The sequence below is a fragment of the Elephantulus edwardii genome, unplaced genomic scaffold (genome assembly GCF_000299155.1).
Source record: "Elephantulus edwardii isolate Elephantulus edwardi_28Jun2011 unplaced genomic scaffold, EleEdw1.0 scaffold00118, whole genome shotgun sequence".
In the NCBI taxonomy this organism is placed as follows: domain Eukaryota; kingdom Metazoa; phylum Chordata; class Mammalia; order Macroscelidea; family Macroscelididae; genus Elephantulus; species Elephantulus edwardii.
Window position 1 is genome coordinate 3,579,010 of NW_006399868.1, and position 20,941 is coordinate 3,599,950.

Consider the following 20,941-nt stretch of genomic DNA (forward strand, 5'->3'; position numbering starts at 1 on the left):
TCAGGATAAAGCAGGATTCGGAGCTGTTGGACATAGGGTTGCTGTGAGTCACACGTGACTCAAGGGCCCATAACAACCACCACCACCGCCTTTCCCAGCGTAGTATCTTTCTCCAAGGACCAGCCCCTCCTGACAACACATCCAGTCTGAGAGACAGAGCTTCACTGAAGACCTAATGGAGACCAGCTCGCCTCTGACCCACACACGAGGTGGCCGGGGGGGAGCACATTGACTTCTGGGTGGAGTTCGACATGGTCAGCTCTGACTCCGGCAGTTCACACCTCTGCAGCCCCATCACCTGAAGGGGCTCAGAAGCACATCTCCCCTTCGTCCCACTTAGACACACCCCAAAGTCCACGCACAGCGGCCTCCCACTGAGCTCCTGAGACTGCAAATCTTCGCAGGAAGAGAGTGTCCATCTTTCCCCCCTGAAGTGGCTGGTGGAGTCAAACTGCTGAATTTCTGGTTCACAGCTAGACACATAATACACCTGCACCACCAGGACTCTTTTTTTACACCCAACAGAGCCCCAGAAACCTAAGTTAGGTCACCTCAATCCACTGCTCAAAACTGTCCACTGGCTTTCTAGCAAGAATTTTTTTTTAAAAAAAGGATCCAGAATCCCTTAAGGGCCTACCGGGTGCTCTCGGCGTTTTCTGTGGAAGCAGAGCCACGCACAAAGCATTCTGGGAATCCTGGGGTGGTCTGGAGTCACATGACCACCGGGCTGCCGTGGGGCTTTTCCCACCAATGATCAGTCTACCCTCCATCGGAGGCATCTGTAGGTACTGTGATGTCTTGCACGTTGCCAGGACGCTGGAAGCGATGCTGGTATTTCAAACATTAGCAAGGTCACTCGTGGTGGACAGGGTCCAGCTGTGTTCCCAGCTTGAGACAAGGACAAGAGCAGGAGAGGCTGAAGATCTGCTTTGGAAAATCAGCCAGTGAGAACCCAACAGACCACAACACGAGCATCCACTGGACAGCACTGGTATGTCCTGCCGGAAGGCACGTGTGAAAGCTCAACGGTGAAGAGGGAGGCCAGGAGGAGAGTCAGTGCCTTTGAACTGTGGTGTTGGTAAAGACTGCTGAAACAACGCCTCTCAACTGGGCTGGTGGGGAGTACCGACAGCCCGTGGACTGCAAGAACTAACTAATTTGTCACTGAGGAGCTGTGATCTTGCCTTCTTACCCCACCACCAGGCAAGGCTGGAGAAAGCTTGTCTTGTAAGCTTTGACCACGTTGTCAGGAGGCGTCAGGCTTTGGAACAGGGACTTCATGCCAGGAAAAGTAGAAGGTGAGCAAAAGAGGGGACCCTTGGTGAGATGGACTGACACTGACTACAACGGGCTGGGGCACGGTGCCGATGGGCAGGGCAAGGCAGGGCGAGGTTTCTGTACACGGGGCCCTGCGGGCTACAGTAGACTCGAGGCTCCTAACAACAACAACAATGCTGGGAGACGCACCGCTTAGGTGGCAGCCCTGAGGGCATACGATGGAGTGACGACGGCTCAAGAAGGGGCTGTGTCTCTCCCACTGGACGTGGAGTTCTCTTGAGGCAGAGTCCCTGGATGGCCCCTAAGAAGTGACATACAGGGCCTCCTGCCGGCCACCTGAAATGCATGGGGCACTCCGAGAGATGCCCGAGGCCTCCCAACTCTCCACTGTCAGCGAGACATTCTGACAGTGAATCCTGGGGCCATTTCACCTGAAACCAAGCTCTTGCCCGGCCCTGGATACATGCAGACTTTCTAGGAATGCAACCAGGAGCGAAAGCTTTATTTTGTTTTGAACTTTAAAGGCCTGTTTACCATCTCAGAAATATCCCATCACCACAGGCAATGGGGATTATGCGATTGGAGTCTCTAAGCTAACACACCAGCTGTTGTCTGTATTCTCAGCTGTGAAGTTCAAGGTGGTAGGACCTGAGGTTCAGAGCACTGGCTGGCCTCTGGCATGGTCAGACCCAAAGGCACGTGGCGCTCTCCCACCTGCACAGAGACTGCCTGAATCCATGAACTTGAGAACAACTCCAGGGCTGTCCATTCAGACTGTGTGCACTTGGGTATGCTGTTTCTATTTCTAAAGGTAAAGTTATTTTCATTTAAATGCAGGAGAAACAAAAATCTAAATGGTAGAAGATGGTGGACATGATCGTTGTATTTACTACTTTCTGCAGATAATTGTGGGTTTACAGCAACACCGTGATGAGCAAGGCCGTCACCTGTGCTACTTTTCCAACAGCATGGCTCACTCTGCATCACATTTTGACCAATCTTACAATATTTCAAATTTTCATAATGATATTACACACTTAATACATGACAATCTAGTGTGAACAGAGTGTGTGTGTGTACCATCGAGTCAGATCTGACTGGCACAGGAGGTGATTGTCCCTCCTTCTCCAGCGGAGAATCTGGAAGATTCGCAAGTGTTAGTTTTTAGGCAGTTCAAATCCATCAGCATCCACCAAGGGGGAGAGATGGACGGCGTCCTCCAACGTGATATCCAGCCTCGGTCACTGGCTGGAGGCCCAGCTACGAGTCAGTTCTCTCTTGTCATCTATGATTTGGTTGAGAGAACCAGAAATTTTTTTTACTCACTTTCATTTTGCCATTTGCTTGTTTCAGTCGGAATCAAACCTGAAATGTCCCCAAAGTTTGCCTCCATCTGTGATGTCACAAGCTGTAAGGAAAGGCAGACTTGAACTTGAATTCTGTGGTAAATGTGTAATCTTGAAAAGTTCTTCTAATTGTCAAAGCCTCGGCTGCTCCATCTATTAAACACAAGTGATAATTTCTCCTTCTCAGAGTTGCAGCACTGACTGAAAAACTACCCATAAATCACTCAGCAGGTCACCTGGAACATCAACAGCCATTTATTACACACTCGAGGTACCCGGCGGCTTGGTGGGTGAGGCACTGCACTGCCAATCCACAGGCAGGCGGTTTGAATCCACCAGCTGCTCCTGGGGAGAAAGATGCGCTGTCTCCTCCTGTGTGATTTATTGTCTCCACAAACCCAGGGGAGGGTCAGCTGGGAGGCAGCTCTGACTCGAAGGAATGACTGAGCAAGTGCTACTCCCGCCAGGCAAACAAATTCTTCTCGCACATTCAGAAGAGAAACAGCGCGCCTACCCCAGGCTGTGGTTCTTTTGGTTATTATTACCTCATCCAATAACTAATTAAGAAACTGACTTCAGTTCTTTCAACATAAATACCAGGAAAATTTCTTCTGATAAGTAATTTCTTAAGCAAATCAATGGTAAAGGCCATATGAGAGTGAGGCCATGAGTAGTAACCACCACCATCAGAGCTCCTCAGTGACCTGCATGTAACCAGATGACCATCTTACTACACGTGCTACCTGCTCACATGAGCTTAATGCCAATCAGGCCAAAGAAAGGCTCCAGCAGACTCAAAAGGCATCAGTAGTACCTGGCCGAGTAAGTCGCTCCAGCTACGACTATCAAGCCAAGGTCCTGGCATAGGTAATTACAGAAGTGAAGGCCACTCCTCAATGATGTTTAAGCTGCACTTGACCCACCTTAAACTACAAGGCCAACCCATGAGTTGCAACTAGTGTTTCTTTCTCTTCTGTGCTAATAGGTCAAAACTCATGCTGGAGTAGCATCTAATTTGCTTCCAAATGTGAAAAAACTCAGTGTTGAATGCAATTGTTGTCAAGTACAATTCACAGCAACCCTATGAACAACCTATGTGAATCCTGTGCTGTCCTCATGGTCTGATACACTTGAGCACCAGTCACTGTGTCAATCTATCTAGTTGATGATAGCTGTATTCTCTTTCACTGTCCCTCTACCTCCAAGCACCAGCCTCTCCTAGCAACACACCCAAAGTATGTGAGACAAAGCTTCATCATCTTTGCCTCTAATGAGCACTCTGGCGGCACCTTCTCCAAGACCTATCCGCATGCAACGGCCTTGAAACCCATCAATCCAGCCATCACCCAGCTGAGCCTAGGGCAGCAGCCAGGAAGCAAGCTGACTTCACTTCTGTTTTTCCTTCCCGAACTAAGGTCACGTTTGCAAAGCACATCAAGGGAATGGAAATCCAATTTCCAAGGTCAGCTTTAACATACATCAGAATAATATCTCTCATGTCATTACAGGCTTGACCCACTGACACCGGCAGCGAGCCTGCGTGATGACCCTTCTGTGGCCTCGTTGCGCCTTCTGTGAAAGGCACACAGTCTCCGCAGTCATCGACGTGAGAACCCAAATGTCACAACACAGGCTGCGTGTCACTGAAAATGCTCAACCAAGGCTGATGAAAAAGAAAACAGCAAGGGCTGTGTGGGTTGGTCTGGGTGGGGCCACTTAGCCGTCCCAATGCTGCTGGATGGAGTTTTAGAACATTCAGTAATTCTGTTCCATTTTGTAAATGTCCAAACTCCACCAATTCAAAAATTCTTCTGAATCCTAGTTCCCAGGCACTTGGCTTTTATTCTTGGGATTTCCATGTCATTACAGAATCCAGCTTTGATGGGCTCCTTTCTGAGAAATTCGTCATCACTTCTGAGAAGTACTGTCATTGAATGCTCCACTTAACTTTTTCTTTTTGAAATTAATAAAACTTTAAAGACATACATATCCCTTCTTCCCTCTTTTTTTTTTAATTGTAGTTTTATTTCGGGTTTTTTCCTTCTTTGCCTCTTATGTAATTAAAAGCAGAAAATTAGCTCCTCTAAGAACTAAAGGGAGCTCCAGTGGCTGAGGGGTAAAGAGTTGTGCTTCAAACTTAAAGGACCGAGGTTCAAATCCACCAGCTGTGCCACGAGAGAGAGACGGGCAATCTTTCTCCATGTGGTTTACTGTCTCTGAAACGACTCAGTGGAGGGTGTACTGTGAGTCAGTTCTGACCCAATGGTACACACCAACAAGACCCAAATGCAAACATAGCAACGAAAACACCAAATACCATTTTCCCGGTTCTGAAAAGCCCACCTCAGACTAAGAAACATTCTATGACATCCTTCACCTTTCACGGTCTCTGGCTATCAAAAGGATCACTTTCTGATTCCAGTAAAACTCAGCCAAAAACAATGCCTTGGGGTTTCTATCTTCCTTGACAGAATGTTTTACTTTTCTCAATCTGGGAAGAAAATCCTTTTCTGCCCATTCAACCCTATCAGACTGGTAATAAAATGTCAGCTGAGTTTTTTCTTTTCCAAGCCTTTTTTTTAAAAAAAACAAAACAAAACAAAACAAAAAACAAACCAAAAAACAAACCCAACCCACACACATTTGTTTGGTAAACTGAGTACATACGTATTGGATCTGTTCATCTATTCTTAAAGGTTTTCCCAAGCAATCACTTAATGTCATTGGCCAGATCCAATGCGGAAGGAGGGCATTATCACCCAGCAATATGACAGCGCCATGGGCTCCGACGTGTGGGATTTTGTGTCCTCTCTGGTCACTTGGCTGTGAGGTGGCAAACTTTTCAATCACCTTCCCAGTGACCCCATGCTCCCCCAGCTCAGGTATAGCCCAAGTGTGAGCTATGGTGGTGTAGGAGGTTACCTATTGGGCTGCTGAACCAAAGGTAAGCAGTTCAAACCCACCAGTCACTCCTAGAGAGAAAGATGGGCAGTGTCTTCTGGTGACAACTTAGAACCTGCTGGAGGGTCACTGTGAGTCGGCAGGGGGTGTGGGCTTGTTGTTTGGTTTGGTTTTCAGTTATATTGAGTTTTACTGTTTTTGGCTTCTTTGATAGAGAAGAAAACCATAAGCTTTGTTCCAGAGACACAAAACTTAAAAAAAAAAAATTCACTGTAAAAGCCTTCGAGTTCATTCAGGCTTCTAGGGACCCTCCAGGCTTCCAAGGTTGTACATGATATTGGAAGGGAAAGACCCTCTTTCTCCAGCCGAATAGCTGGATTTGAACCAGTGGTGCAGGCATTTGGTTAGCTGTCACTATGACATAGGCCACCAGAACTCCCGCTGATGAAGCAAAGACACATTCAAACAAAAATACCAGGCTTTCTGCATAAAATCTGTGGATGTCAGACATGTGTGTAAGGAAGAAAGCGGTCAGAGAATGACAACTCTGCTCTACAAGGAGCTGCAATAAAGTGGTCAGTCAGCACACACCCTGTCAAATGTGGAAATCGTTCAAGAGTCAGAAGTCTGTCCCAGGTCTTGCTGGGCCCCCAGGCTACTGTCATTTCTAGACCCAAGTGGATCAAGGGCACTTCTAACATAGGCTTGGAAGCTGCCTTTATCTTGCCTTCAGACATCTTAGACTCTGCTGTGGTTCTCTTCTGGCTAACCAGAACAGAGCCCACACCATCCTCATGGATACAGGTTGACACCAAGGTGCTCATACATACACTGTTGAGGGTGTTCATGAACTTGATGTTGTCAGTTATGACCTGGCAGCATCTGGGAACTCTAAACACAATGCTGATTCCTCTTCTCCAGATATTCTATTACAAGGGTGCAAGGTATGGCCTGGGTGCTGGGGTCTTTAAAGGTCCCCAGGGTTATAGTAATAGTTATAGTATAGTAATGAGTGGCCAAGGTGAAGAAGTCCTATATTAGAGGGAACCACTGACCACCATACTGAAGAGAGCAGGTAGTGAGTGACTCCCCTAAAAGGTAAGAAGAGACAGCTCTGGGTTGAGGGTGACATTCAGGCAGGAAAAGGCAGACACATGGTCCAATCCCTGCCCTGCCTCCAACTAAGAATCCCTAATAAGTGTGGTCAGGAGGACAGCAGTCCTGGTCAACGGCTGGGAGGGTCTATTCCAGGAACACATGATGTGCTGATCCCCACCTGGCCACTTCGGGAGCCCAAAGGTATGTCCTCTAGGGTATGAGTTGTGCCAGGTGGGCAGACTTCTCCAATGCCCTGAACTTGGATTTACTGCCTCCAACAGGAGCCTTTGCATGCAATCAGGACTTTGAAATTTCAAACTACACAGAGTGGAGACAAAAGAGATTTACCTCGAGGGAAAATGATTCTGCATGCTACTGTAGTTGGAAACAAGACCTTCTACAAAACCCAAACCGGATGACCCTGGACACAAAGTATCTAAGTTCACTCAGCAGATGTAACAAATACACACAAAGGCACAGGGAGAATACAAGGAGAAGTGTGGGCAGGGATGTCTACAGAAACAGATTAGATCCCTCTGTATTTTCAGCTCAATTTTGCTGTAAACCTAAAGCCTGAGGGGTCCAGGGGAGGGAGGGTGAACCTGCTCTACTCTGACTCTGGACTGTGAGAATCTGGGAAGGCCAGAGGGGCTGGATCCAACTGGGCTCAGCTCCAGCAAGCGTAGACATCAGGGAAAAGGGAAAGAGGGGTAGGCAGTAAACTTAGAGGGGTGAATGCTAGAGGAGCCTCACTCTGCCTTAAGATTGCCTGCTGAGCTGCGGCCACAGCACCAGGGAAGGGGGCTTGAGGGGACAGGACATGTTCTCTCACAGAAAGACTGTCAGGGACTTCCTCCCTGTGAGCCAGCGTGTTCGGCCTCCTGTGAGGAGTGAGGGTGGGTCCCTGTCCCTGCTGGGCCCCTGACCCTAGAGATAAAATGGGGGACATTGAGGAAGGCTGTCCAGTACCTCTGCCTTGGCTGCATCTCTGACGTTGGGACCAGAGCCCAGGGCAGGGTCCCTGTGACACTCCCGACACCACCCTATGGTGCATGTCTGCAGGGGCCCCCTCTCTGGGGAGAAGGTGGGGCGGAGCACGTCCTCCCAACCTTAGTGCCAAATCAGCATATGCACAGAGAGGAGAAGTGCTGGTGAAGCTCGGGGTGGAGCATTCTCGAAGCCTGCATGAACGGAACGTATGTTGGCCATGTGGCGTGGCCTTCCCACGTCTCAGCAGCCTGAACTGGAGAGTCCTGGCCTGGCCCCATAAGGGAGGGACAGCCTCACGGGGGGAGGACTGAGTTTACGGGGTGACCGGTGTCAGCCTGGGAAGGGGCTGTCCATCCTGGCACAGGCTCAGAAAGTGCTAGAAGCAGAGCTCACTGGATGTTACTGCCAGTACGCCTCTGTGTCCTCGCCTTCTCTTTACAGCTGAAACAGGACAGGGTATGAGGTGTGCGGGGCGATGGCTGGGTGTGCTGCTCTGCTCCCTTTCTGCACTGGTCACCCACAGGCTCGGTCAGGACAGCCACCTCCTTCTCGGGCGTCCCTCCGAGCCTTGTCCTAACCCTGTGCACGCACAGAGGCCTCTCTAAGGAGCTTTGGTCATGAGCCAGACTCTTGGAAATCTGTGGCCTGATGCACTCATCAGCCCCAAACCCAAAGCCACTGCCACTGAGTCAGTTCCAGATCACAGTGACCCTATAGGACAGCACAGCACTGCCCCCACCACAACAGTCCGTGACCTCTGTGGGAGCTTCGTCAGTGTGGCTGCTGAGTTCAAGCCACTGACCTCAGGTCTAGTGGCCAATTCTTGCAAAGCATGGGCCCCCAAGTCGCACTCTCTCTCATCCACACCTGCAGGGAATCTAAAGACCAATCTCCATCCCTATCAGACACGTGACTGGTCCCTCAAGACGGAACCCACAGAAGGAAATGCTGGCCCACCTCCTTTCCGACCCTCACGCACGCAGTGACTGGTTCAGGCTCAAGTCTGTGTCATCAAAGAGGAACTGAGGCCCCGTCCACCATTCAAGGTGGGGACAGGGACACATGCCCGTGGTTAGGGGCCTTGCTGGGCTCCAGCTGTGGGGAAGGAACACAGGAAGGGGAGGTGAGCACCACTGACGGCTAAGGGAGGGTCAGGAGAGAACTTAGCTGCAGCTGCAGCTGGAGAAGGGGCAGGAGGGGCTGGGAACAGAGCAAGTGAGCTTTCCAGGGGTGCAGTCAGCCCAGAAGGTCCCTACACACAGGGGGGGTCAGAGCACGGGCAGCTCCAGGAAGTAGGGAGAGAGGGGAGGAAAGGTCGGAGGGGGGAACAGGGACTGTTGGGAAGGGGTCTGCACTCCCACAGTCCCCTCGGTCTGTCAGCCACTCGCTCCATGATGTCTTCATAATAGCAGGTGATACACAAACCAAGTGCTACCCTCCTCATTGCAGACCTACGTTGAAAAAGAGTGGTTTCTCCTTATTCCCTTCTCAGCATGAAGAACCATCAGGAGATATCCTGAAGGAAATAAAGACTTGAAAAAGCTCCAGACGGCTTGGAGGCCTGTCTGCTGGTGTCCACCACAGGGAGGGAAGCAGGGGCCCAAGACAGTTCCAGAAGGTGTGGACGTCTGTCTGCAGGTGTCCACCACAGGGCAGTGGGGACCCGAGATGACACAGCAACCCACCTACAGCCCAGCTCCCTCATGTCCTCCGTGGTCATCTCCCCGTGCTCCTACTCTGTGGTCCACATGGGAGATCTCTTCCTCCCTTTCTTTTGTCTCCCCTGCATGCCCCTCTTTGCTGTGTCATTGTCATCAAGTCTATTCTAAAGCACACCAATCTCATGTGACAGATTAGAACTATCCTACAGTGTTTATTAGGATGTCATCTCTGTACACAGGAAAACTTTAGGACTTTGTATCATAACTATTCAAGCATGCCTATGCCCAGACCTCTTCACGTTATCTCTACTCAAGTAATATTTGATGATACAGAATTGACTCAATGCCCCAGTAAGTCTGAGAGCAGTGAAAGGATGTGCGGGCATTTTTCCCTACGGTGCCCACAGTTCTCTCTATACAAGGTTCTCAACGGCTCCAGGAATCACCACTTCTCAAAGCTCCTTCCTGCTTTTCTGACCTCCCCCCTCACTCACTGGACCAGCAAGCATTAAGGTCATGAGCGGTAACCGACCCCTTAGAAAGCATGGGAATTACTTACGCTAACAACCTCACACTCACCCAGTCACATGTTATCAAGGAAACAGAAGCTCAGAGAAGTGAAGTCTTTCTCGAGGTCACACATGCAACTGTCATTTGAACCCACGCCTGACCCCATCAGTTCCGTTCTTTCTCCTCCATCATGTGACCTAGAAAGCCAGACAGTCTGACTGACTGAAGCCTCCCAGGCACCAAAACAGAGTGACCAAGGAGAGGTCAGGAACAGCCATGTCCTGAGAGTCCTCCCTCCATCCAAAACTGGGCTTCAACCCACGTCCTTTCCCTGAGGCCGGCATCTCCACAGCTGAAACAGGAGGAAGCTGAAGTGCTGAGAAGTAAAGTAACTGACCCACAATCACACAGCTAGAAGGGACAGGGTCAAGTCCTAGCTCAGATCCATCTGACTCCAAAGCTCATACCTTGTCCGTCAAGTACACTGAGAAGTGAACCCCAAAAGAGGTGTGCTCTAGGAGATACGATGGCAGCGGTGAAGAGGATGAGCTGAGGGCAGATGTTCAAAGGAGGGAGACCAATGGACACACCTTTCTGGAGCATGAAAATCTCTAGGATGGAGATGCCATCAAATGTCAGAACAGGGAAGGATAAGCCTACCGGGGCAGAGAAAGCGAATTCCAGGGAGAAGGGGTAGAGCAAGGATCTGTATTCTGGTGGTGGTAGAAGTCTACACATTTGTCAGAACTCGAAGACTTAGAGACATGAACAAAAAGCAAAACCCAGTGGATTTTACTGTATGTATAAGAAAAAAAAAAAGTTAGACCACAGAGTCCAGCTAGGATGGTCAAGAAGTTCTTCAGGGGTTAATCTGAGGACATGACAAGATTAAATATTTTTCCCCCCAAAATAGAGGACATGCGGAAGATAGACATGAGAGATTCAGATTTGCGGAGAACAGGATGAAGAAGGAACCACAGATGACCAGGCAGAAAGATCCTTAGAGATCGGTAAGCAGTCCCACTGGTAAGAACATGGGCAGATGAGGAGATGCAGGCCTGGAGCTCTGTCTGGGTGACATCATTAACCACAGGGAGCAGACACGGAAGAAGGAGCAGACTCGGGGCGTTGGGGGGGGGGAGCTGACGAGTTCACGTTGGGGTATTTATTTATGAAGCTGGAGCACACTGTCACCACGATTTCCTTTTTTAGTTTTCAGGAATTTAAAAACAAAATTGCTGGGTTTTGGCATTGAAAACAATGTCTTTCCACAGTCGCTGTTTCACTTTAGCTACAATAAAAAGAACTTGTGGATGGCCCGTGAGAGCAGGGTTTGTTTACTCGCTTCCTTGCTTGGGGCTGGTCATCAGTCAGGAGACAAGGAGGGACGGCGCTGATCCGAGAAGGATTTTAGGCACATGTTGGCTCATTAGCACCGCCCTACTTCCGTGCATCTTACCTTTTCTTCATCCTTAAATGTTCGAACTAAAAACGTACTAGCCATGCTTCGTGCTGCCAGGACTCAATCCACTGCTGTGGGGTTTGTTTGCTTTACAATGTGTAGCAAGTAGCCACAGTGTGACGAGCACTGACCTGCTGCTGGTCACACCAGTGCCAGCCTGTCCAACGTTCCAATGCTGTACATCTCACTGAAATCAAGGAGACACGTTTTTTGGGTCCAAACTGCAGGACACTTTGCAAAGTGACTTGAACTGGTCTCCAGGGAAGGTAAAGCCATCACGTTGACGCCCACTCTTGGCCACCCCACACCCTACGTCGGAATCCCAGGAGAGAGCTGTGTTCCAGGGGCTGTTCCAGCACATGACTTGCCAAAGCAGACCATCAGATCTCTCTTCTGAGTTGCCTCTGGCTGGACTCCAACCCCGAGCCTTCAGGTTAGTGGCTAAGTACACGAAACCATTTGAACCACCCAGTGGAGGACAGTTTTCAACACTCTCTCAGCCACTGGAACATGGAATCAATTTCCAGAACCAGAACCTCAAGGTTGCCAGCTCCTGAAGAGGCATGATGTTCTTGGCAGCAGAGCTTAGAGTCACTGTTGTTGTTTTTAGGTGCCACGGAACCAGATCCAACCCATGTACTACGACACAAGGATGTGCTGCCAGCCCCTTCACTCGTCCCAGAAGGGCCACTAGTCTTGACCCCCTGTCACAACCACCAGGTCAATCCAGTCCGCTGAGAATCTCCCTCTTTTCCATGAACCTTTCCCAGTATGAAGTCCTTTTCTCAGGACTGGTCCTTCCTGATAACAAGCCCAAAGGATGTAAGACAAAGTTTCACAATCTGTGCTTCGAAGGAACATTCTTGTACTTCTTCCAAAAGAGATCACCACAGAATAACAAAATATAAAGTTAGACACAAATTCTACTCGCAAAGTGATAGCTTACATTTCTTCAAGAGCTGAGCAAGGTGAATGCCAAGAAGATGTGTCTGAGGAAGAAGCCAGAATAGAAGAAGGACCTATGGGTGGAGGAGGCATTTTGCTCACTGACAGACCCCCACATACTAGAGAGACAGTGTCTGGCATACAGAAGTGTACTCATCTGTCACTGCTGAATTAATGAAACTAGGAGAGATGGCAATAAGTAGGCAAAGCCACTGTGCACCATTCATTCACTCACCGATCTAGCCAAGCATCCCTGGACACTCAGTATTGTGAGACTTTACACATGAAAGTGGACACTTGATAAGAAGGCACGGACCTGGGTCTCAACGAGTTTACAACCAAGGTCAGAATGGAAGAAAGACACAGTAAACATCTGTGCACCCACAGGGTCTCGGGGAGCTTGTGGTAAAGACAGGCAGGGAGGCAGAGACTTGGAGGTTAGGTGGATCACTCCCAAGAGGGGACTCTTTACCTCAAAGGTAATCTGGACTTGAGCCTCAAAAGAATGGGAAAGTTTTGAAAACCCAGACAGAAGCAGAGACAGTAAGGTGGGCTGGAGGAGGGGAACTACGAAAAACCCAACCACCTTGCTGGAAAGGTCATGTGCATGGAAATGAAAGATCACAGAACACAGGGATCAGCAGGCTGAGAGGTCAAGAGCCTTCACCATGTAGCCCATGAGGCACCATTCTTCCATCCAGAGAAGGCAATTGATCAAGTGTGCTACAAAGGCTCGGTTCAGAGAAACTGAAGAGCAATGGAGTCCCCAAGGCCAGACCAGGGCCCAGGTGTCCCAGAGTGCGGGGCTGTGAGACAGGTGCAGGGAAGCATCATGAAGGTGTGGCAGCTTGGTGACCTGTAGCACATGGAGCTACACCCCAAATTAACATCTAAACCCACTGCTCTTCAGTGTTCCCAACTCAAGGCAATTTCTGAGGCTGTAAATCTTTAATGGGAGCGGGCTACCTTATCATTCTCTGATGAGGCAGCTGGTGGGCTCAAACAGCCAATCTTCAGGTTAACAGCCAAACACGTAACTCACAGGGCAGTCAGTCCTGAAGGGGCAAGGTGCCTCCTGGGCTCTGGGCCTGCAGGATTAACGGTGCGAACGTGAAAGAAACTGTGGAGCTCGAGTGAGACTTTGAGGGAAGAGGATAAGTTTAGTTCCAGGATAGCCTTGAATTAAATATTTGGATGATGTGTCTCATCTGAGCTGCCAACAGGAAATCCAGGTGGAAAGGCTCATCAGGAAGCAGCGTGTAAGCAAGCCGCAGGGGACGGAAATCTCTCTTTGGGACTCAGCGGCAGGAAGTGGTACTCAGAGCTGTGAGAAAGCATATGGTCAGTAGCAAGAGAGTAAGGAAGAGAGACGGAATGTGTGGAGAAGGGTAATAGCAAAGGACTCTCCCAACCATTTACTAAACAGAGAAATAGAAAGCAGTTCTAGCCTTGCCTCTCCGAACACAGTTTTCAAAGCAAAGGAACGTCCTACAATGGAGACGGCAAACAGCTCATGGGTAATGAGGGCACTGATAGTGCTTCCTCACGACAGAGCTCAAGGATGAATACATCGGCTGAAATGTCACTTGAAAGACAGCGTGACAGGAGGGAAACATAAGCCCTGCCTTTGAACGGATCTTTTCAGAGGCTGAGTTAATGCCTCACTCACCAGGAATAAAAAAGAAGAAGGGCTTGAATAAGTCCTGTTTGCCAGAAGGCAATGGACATGATAACCTAGTGCGTTTAACTGCCAGTTACCCAGATGTAAAAATGAGCGAGGCAGCATGTGCTGTGTGGGATGGGTGTTTTCTTCCGACTCCCACCCGCATCCCACCCAGCTCTGTCCTAGGTCACTAGCAGCGCATTTCAAAGCCCTCAGAGACGTTGATAAAGCATTGCAAAACCATCTGCCAGGAACTCCTCCACAGAAAAGCGCTGGGTCTCATGACCCACCCTTCCCACCTTTGTATGGAACAAAACGCGCACCCACAGCTGTTTTCCACGAAGAGAAAGAACACGGCCAACGGTGAGGTCCCTTTGAAGATACACCATCCTTTTCCTGTGGCCTCATTTCGTTGCAGATTGAAAGTGCAAAAAAAGCAAAAACTGGATAAGAGTGCTTTCACCGTACAAAGCTAGTCTGTCTTCCAGTACTAGATTCTTGAGCTGAATATGCCTGATTAGGATTCTCCTTTGTTTAAAGAATCTCCAAATAATTCCCAAAACACATTATTATTCTAAGGGGGGAAGATGTAAGCTCATGGCTATTAAAGAATACACGATGCTTTCCAAAATTCAACACTGTTCAAAAAAAATCAACAAAGATTCCCAACATGGTGCTGGTGGGAATGTTAACTACTCAGACAGCTATGGTTATGGTCTTAGTTGTCTAGTGCTAATGTGACAGAGATGCCACAAGTGGGTGACTTTAACAAGCAGAAATGTATTCTCCTTGAGTTTAGCAGGCCAGAAGTGCACTTGCAGGGTGCCAGCTCCAAGGGAAGGCCTCTCTTTCTCATCTTCTGTTGGCTGTGGGCAAAGTTCTTGTGTCTTTCAACTTCTGGAGTCCTGGCCTTCCCTAGATACAGATCTCCAAGAGTCCTGGCCTTCCCTCATGTCCAGGAGCTTCTTCACACAGGGCTCGGGTCTGGACAGACACACTCCACTCCTGGCAATTTGTTCTTGCTGGTACCAAGAGTCTCCACTCTCTCTCTCTGCTTACTTTCTTCCACTTTTTGCTTTTGTAAGATAAAAGGTATCACAGGCCACACTCTTAGGGTTACAACAGGATTAAGGAGCATTAATCCTCTTCCAACTACTAGTTTATCAGATCATGGGGGATAGTCACATATCTCCCATATTAATCACTGCTGTTGTCTGAGATTGAGTCAAAACCTCAGCTCACTCTCCAGAAGGTTTTCAGGGGCAGTACATCACACAGGAGGAGACTGACTATCCTTCTCCCTCAGAGCAGCGGGTGGATTTGAACCACATGCCTTTAGGATTGCAGCACAGCTTCTTACCTCTAAGCCACCAGAGGTGGATATTGTATCACTACATACACGTATTTTTAGAGAAAGACACAGATCAATTTATAGCCATAATCAAAGATTCCCAATACAGTGTTGAAGGGAATGTTACCTAGATGGGTAGTTATGGTTACATGCTGCCTTACACACCCCTAGAAATTACTGTCAGCCCTGGGAACTACTCACTAATGTCAACCCTAAACTGGGGATCATTCATTCAGAAGACGTCAAACAAACCAGCCCCACTTTCTCATAGTTTGTTATTGAAACCAAGGAGCACCATTTCAACCAATTAGAGTGCACATTAAACATAAACATAAGAGCACATTAAACAGTGGAGTTGGTGAGCAAAAAACGTTGACAAACTCAGCCAAGTTGGGACTACTATTGGTCATATGATCAAACAAGGACTGGGCATATTCACAAATACTCTCCTATATCCAACAAAATGGAAGGGAAAAAAATCACTGAAGAAGTTTCCTAGATGTGTTTGCTCATATCAAAAAACACAACCTCATGAACAGAAAACAGAATCAAGCTTATATCGTTTCTTCCTACTCTTAAACTTAGAAACTGACTTCAAGAAGATTGTCGAGGAAAACAGGTCAATGATTGTCCAAGAAGAAGGAAACACACTTTAGAGCAGTATTTTGTTCAAAGGAGAGAGATGTCACAAGGAAGAGGGCAACGGGACCTGTAATGTGAACCATTAGAGTGGGGCAGGGAAGCTCCCAAACACCTAGAGGCTTACAAACCAACTAGAGTGGTTCTGGAGTTCATCCTTGGATGGTGCACATGATTGACATGATAGGCTGCTAGCAAAAAGGTCAGAGGTTCAAGTTCATCCAAGATGCTCCCAAAGAAAGACACAGTGGTCTACTGGAAAACCAGCCAACAAAGCCCCAGCGGATGACAGCTCCTCTGACACACATGGGTTACTCAGTTGTTTTAGGTTTGGTTTTGTTTAGGTTTCAGCTAATACATTTTTAGAGTGGTTTATGATGACATAGAAACCTGTGGAACAGTCAGTTGGCTTTGAGAAAACTACTGGAGATATCACAAAACCAATGTCCTGTCTTTAAAATGAATGAGAAAAAAAAAATTAAATGGGAAGAATATGCTGTAAAAAAACCCCAAAAACCCCAACACCCCAAAAAACAACCAAGCAGGTAAAGTTAGAAAAAGCAGCATTTGCCTGAGAATAAAGCGCTCAAGGCAGGACAAGATTAATGGAATGAGAAGTACAGGTGGGAAGTGGGAAGGAAAGTGTCCTTACGTCATAGGTGGTAATTAATAGTCAAAGCCCCATTTGACTGTGGTGACGTTTCATCTTCTAGAAGGTGCTCCACTTAGACCTTAGCTAGTGAAGTCTGATAATTGTCTCCTGAAGATAAGACAAAATAAAACCAGGGAAAGATGGGGTGGAAAACCCCAAAAACCCAACCACCCACAGCTATGTTCAAGGTTGCTCTGAGCTGGACCAGTTGGCCTGGGATGACCCCGGGTGATTTTGCTGCAGCTGAAACAGCTAATGGCGCCTCTTTTCATGGCCCTTAAGTATCCTAGCTGGGATGTAAATTTTACAGCCAGCGCAGATATGAAAGGAGAGCACCTTCCCAGATTTTACTACGAGCATCTAAACAGAATACCCTTAAAGGAGCTCTGGAAACCTTGATAAGAGGTCAGCTGCTAACCAGGAAGCTAACAGTCTGAACACACCCAGTGGCTCCATGGGCAACAGCCCTGGTGGTCAGCCTCTGTTGAGATCATGGTCAAGAAAACCCTACGGGGCGGTTCTCCTCTGTCACAAGAGGTTACTATGAGTCGAAATCGACTTGATGACTCCTAACAACAACAAGCCATTGTTTCATCTGTGAATAAATCCTTTCAGAAAGTCTTCCCTTCCCAATGGTGCTACGGATCTAGCCCAGATGCTAGACTTTCCACACTGCGTTGCCGTCTATGATGACGAGTTGAAGAGTTGCAGTCTGATAATAAATCACGTGGTGACCTCAAAAGAAGGATCATTGCATGTCATCAAGCAAGTATGTGTGGAGTCCTGGTGGTACAGTGGGTGATCTATTGATCTGCTAAACAAAAGGTCAGAGGTTCAAGTCTACCAGCTGCTCCATGAGACAATGACGGGAAGTTTTCTCTCATGAAGATTGACAGTCCCAGAAACCCAATGGAAGATCGCTATGAGTGAGAACTGACCCCACGACAGGGTCCGTACACGAGCAGGGAGGAAGCGGGTGGTGTCTGATGGATGGCAATGGAGGATGCCTGTCCTGAAGCACTGTTTTTTTCAGCCACGAGACCCCACACTTAAAAATGGCTCTGCGGTGCCTGGTTCTGTGGGTGGACTAGGTGGGGTGGCAGTCAGGAGGATCAGAGGTCATTTCTGCAAGTGAAGGCTCTTGTGCAAATCTTGTCAAAGCTAGATCTCTCACCGGAAGTGGAAAGCAAGCTCTCTACAGAGACCCGCACGGTAGAAGAAGCCCCATGATCTGGGCCTTACTACCCCGGGGGAGGTCACAGGTGATGCTAACGCTGGGGGAAGCTGGCGCTCCCATGCTTGTAGGGGAAGCTTTGAAGAGCCAAGCTGGACTCCAGAGTGAGACGGTCACCGAGTTGGCTTCCTCCCTGGCTGGACCCAGCCCTGTCACTGCATCCCCTGCCCCCAATAAGACAGTACAAGACCAGCCTGGATGGGAGACAAGACTCAGCTATTGATACGCAACTGAAGCATCTCTCTGGCTGGGCTGATCTGCCCGAGCAAAATCCTCTTTGAGCCACCATGCACCCTCCACGTCTTAGCATCAACAGCTCCTACTTCTCTTTTTTGGGGTTGTCAGGGCAGGGTGGGGTGCTGCCCAGAATAACAATTCTCAGCATAGGAAAATCCCCAATATACAGCCTGAGACATCTGCTTCTTCTCTCCCCCAGCCTGTCAAGGCCCCACTGGCAGGGCCTGACCATCAGGACCCAGGTCCACAGCAGGGAGCCAGAGGAGAAAGGGTGGGGTGGAATAACTGGGGGTGTCAGGTAGGGGTGGGTGTCGGTGCTGAGTCTGGGGGTCCCTGGATGTTTGGAGAAGTCAGGAGGGTATGGGCAGGTAAGCTGACATCAGAATCATCAGAATATGTTTTTTCTACGTTACACCCACAAACACAAAGGCAAACAGGATCAAGAGGGGACAGGCCATGGGGAAAAAGTCGCACTGAGAAATTTAAAGTCCAATTCCAGACAGGTACAGCTCCACGGTCGTGCCCAGGACTGAGCCCAGTTCTGGCTGGCTCCACCGTGTGATTTAGCACGTTCTATCTGGTGGAGCAAAAAGCCTGTCATTCTGAAAACATTAAGAGAATAATTGAGCACCTTCCCCCCCCCTCCATTTTTTTCGTGATCACAGAGAATGCAATTAATGCTCTGACTGCCTTGGGATGTAGACCAAACCTTCTGGCGTGGCGCTGCAGGCTGCCAGCCTGCTCATTCCAGCAGAAGGTGCCAGGCGGCGGGCGCTCGCAGCGGACCAGGGACCAGACGGAGGGAGCCCAAGTGTGGGAATGCGGGCCGGGAAGGAGTCTGTGAGCTCAGCTCAGGGCCATCCCAGACCCAGGGCCCTGGCCCCCAAACCTGCTCAGAGCAATTCACACAGGGCCTGGAACACGGTGGGGTGAAACCTCTGAAAGTTAAACAGCAGATCACCGGGTTGTTGCTGTTGTGAGGTGCTGCCAAGCTGATTCTCAGCCACAGAGACGCCCTGTGACAGGGCAGACCCTCCCCACGGGTTTCCTGAGCTGTAATCTTTACAGCCACACACTGCACTGGTCAAATCTGCTGTCAAGGACGTCTTTAAAGTGCTCAAGAGCAAAGATGTCAGTTCAAAGACCAAGGTGTGCGTGACTCGAGCCTCAGTATTTACAGCTGCTCCCTATGGATGTGAAAGTTGGACAATGAAGAAGACAGGCAGCAGAAGAAGTGATGTCTTTGAACTGTGGCAAAGAATACTGAGACCCTGCAGATTTCCCAAAGAACAAAGCTGTCTTGGAGAAGGTGCACATAATGCCCTTCTTATACAGGAGGACGGTGAGATGTCACCTCACACACTTTAGACATGTCATCAGGGGGCATGTCCCTGGAGAACGAGGCATGCCTGGAGAAGGGAAGGGTCAGCAGCAGGTGAGGAAGACTCTCATGGAGACAAAAGGCACTGTGACTACAGCATGGGCTTGGGCAGAGCAGAGATTATGAGGATCTGTTGTAGAGTTGGGCGGCTTGCTAGGAGTCAACACTGACTCAAAACATCAAACACCTTTAAGGCCCAGATCAACAAGCCTCTCTCTTAAATCAGTGGGCAGGAGCAAACTACTGACCTTTCAGTCAGCAGCCGAGTACTTAAGTCACTGTGCCTCAAATGACCATATGGTCTCGAATTCCACTCCAGGGGACATAGTCAAAAGGGCTGAGGACAGGGACGCAGACAAAATGCTTATACAACAACAGGGGGTCCACCGCTGTGCTTTCACAGAAAGCGAACGACAAAGAGTAGCCAAGTGACCCCCAGCAGATCAGTGAATGACCAGACTGCCGGTGAGAGAAGCTCTGACTCACGTATGACATGCCGGGTCAAATCACGTTAGTCAGACACCACGAGGACAAAGACTGCAGGACTCCTTCCCCCTTTAATGAGACACGTGGAACAAAGGCATCGAGCCCAGAGTTTATCAGCGGCTGGAGAAGAGGAAGAAGGTCAGTGAAACGGAGGAGGCAGACCCCCGACAAAACAGACTGGTGTGGTGGCTGCCATGGGCGCAAGCACAGGAGGTTGGCACCACAGGAGGACCCAGGGTCTTGTTCACTGTCCCTGGGGGGTTTGTGGACCAGCATCGACTTGACAACACCCAACCACAGCAACAGCAGGAGGGGAATATCGGGAGGCACTCCTCCAGGGGCACCGCGTTTCTGTGAAGGTGATGGAAATATCTGGAAATAGATCCCTTGGTGGTGATCATACAGCATGGCGGATGTAATTGATGTCACTCAACTGACCACTTAAAAATGGTTGACATGACAAACATGCTGCTTTATATTAAAAAAAAATCTAAATATAGTCTTTGAAAACTACTCAAATTGTTCTGTCGTTCATCCGCAGCCCCAAAGCTTTTCAATCAACAAGATGCCTGAGTCAGAGAGGAGAGTTACAGAGAGAGGGCAGCAGACCATGCATTCAGTCGGCTCACTATAGTGTAGGATCCAGGTGGGAAAACTCCTACCTGCATAACACAAGATGCAGAGAAAGTACAGGATGGGGACGACAGAGAGCAAGTGAGCACAAGTATTTTTAAGCTGTTGCTGCTGAGTAGCATGGAGTCAGAGGTGGCCTACAGCTGACCCTCCAGCAGGTTTGCACAGGCTGGAAATCACACAGGAGGAAATATCTGTAAGGACTGTACTTCAATCCAAGCATACTGGCTGTAGCTAGATTCAACCAAGTGTCAGTCAGGGGCAAGTGTGTGGCCGGTGGGCACCAGTGTCTGTGGTTGGTGTCATTCATCCTCCATGCAGGCTCCCTGACTGCATCTCCTCCATCCTCCATGCAGACTCTCTGGTTCCATCTCCCTCATCCTCCATGCAGGCTCCCTGACTGCATCTCCCACGTCCTCCATGCAGCCTTTCTGTCTGCATCTCCTCTGTCCTCCATGCAGGCTCCCTGACTGC

General features: G+C 49.1%; 1 protein-coding gene across 1 annotated transcript in view; it reads right to left on the minus strand.

The window, feature by feature from the left end:
* Positions 1–20,941, minus strand: part of BCL2 (B-cell CLL/lymphoma 2) — a 181,833-nt gene that overhangs the window by 134,896 nt on the left and 25,996 nt on the right. The window lies entirely within an intron of this gene.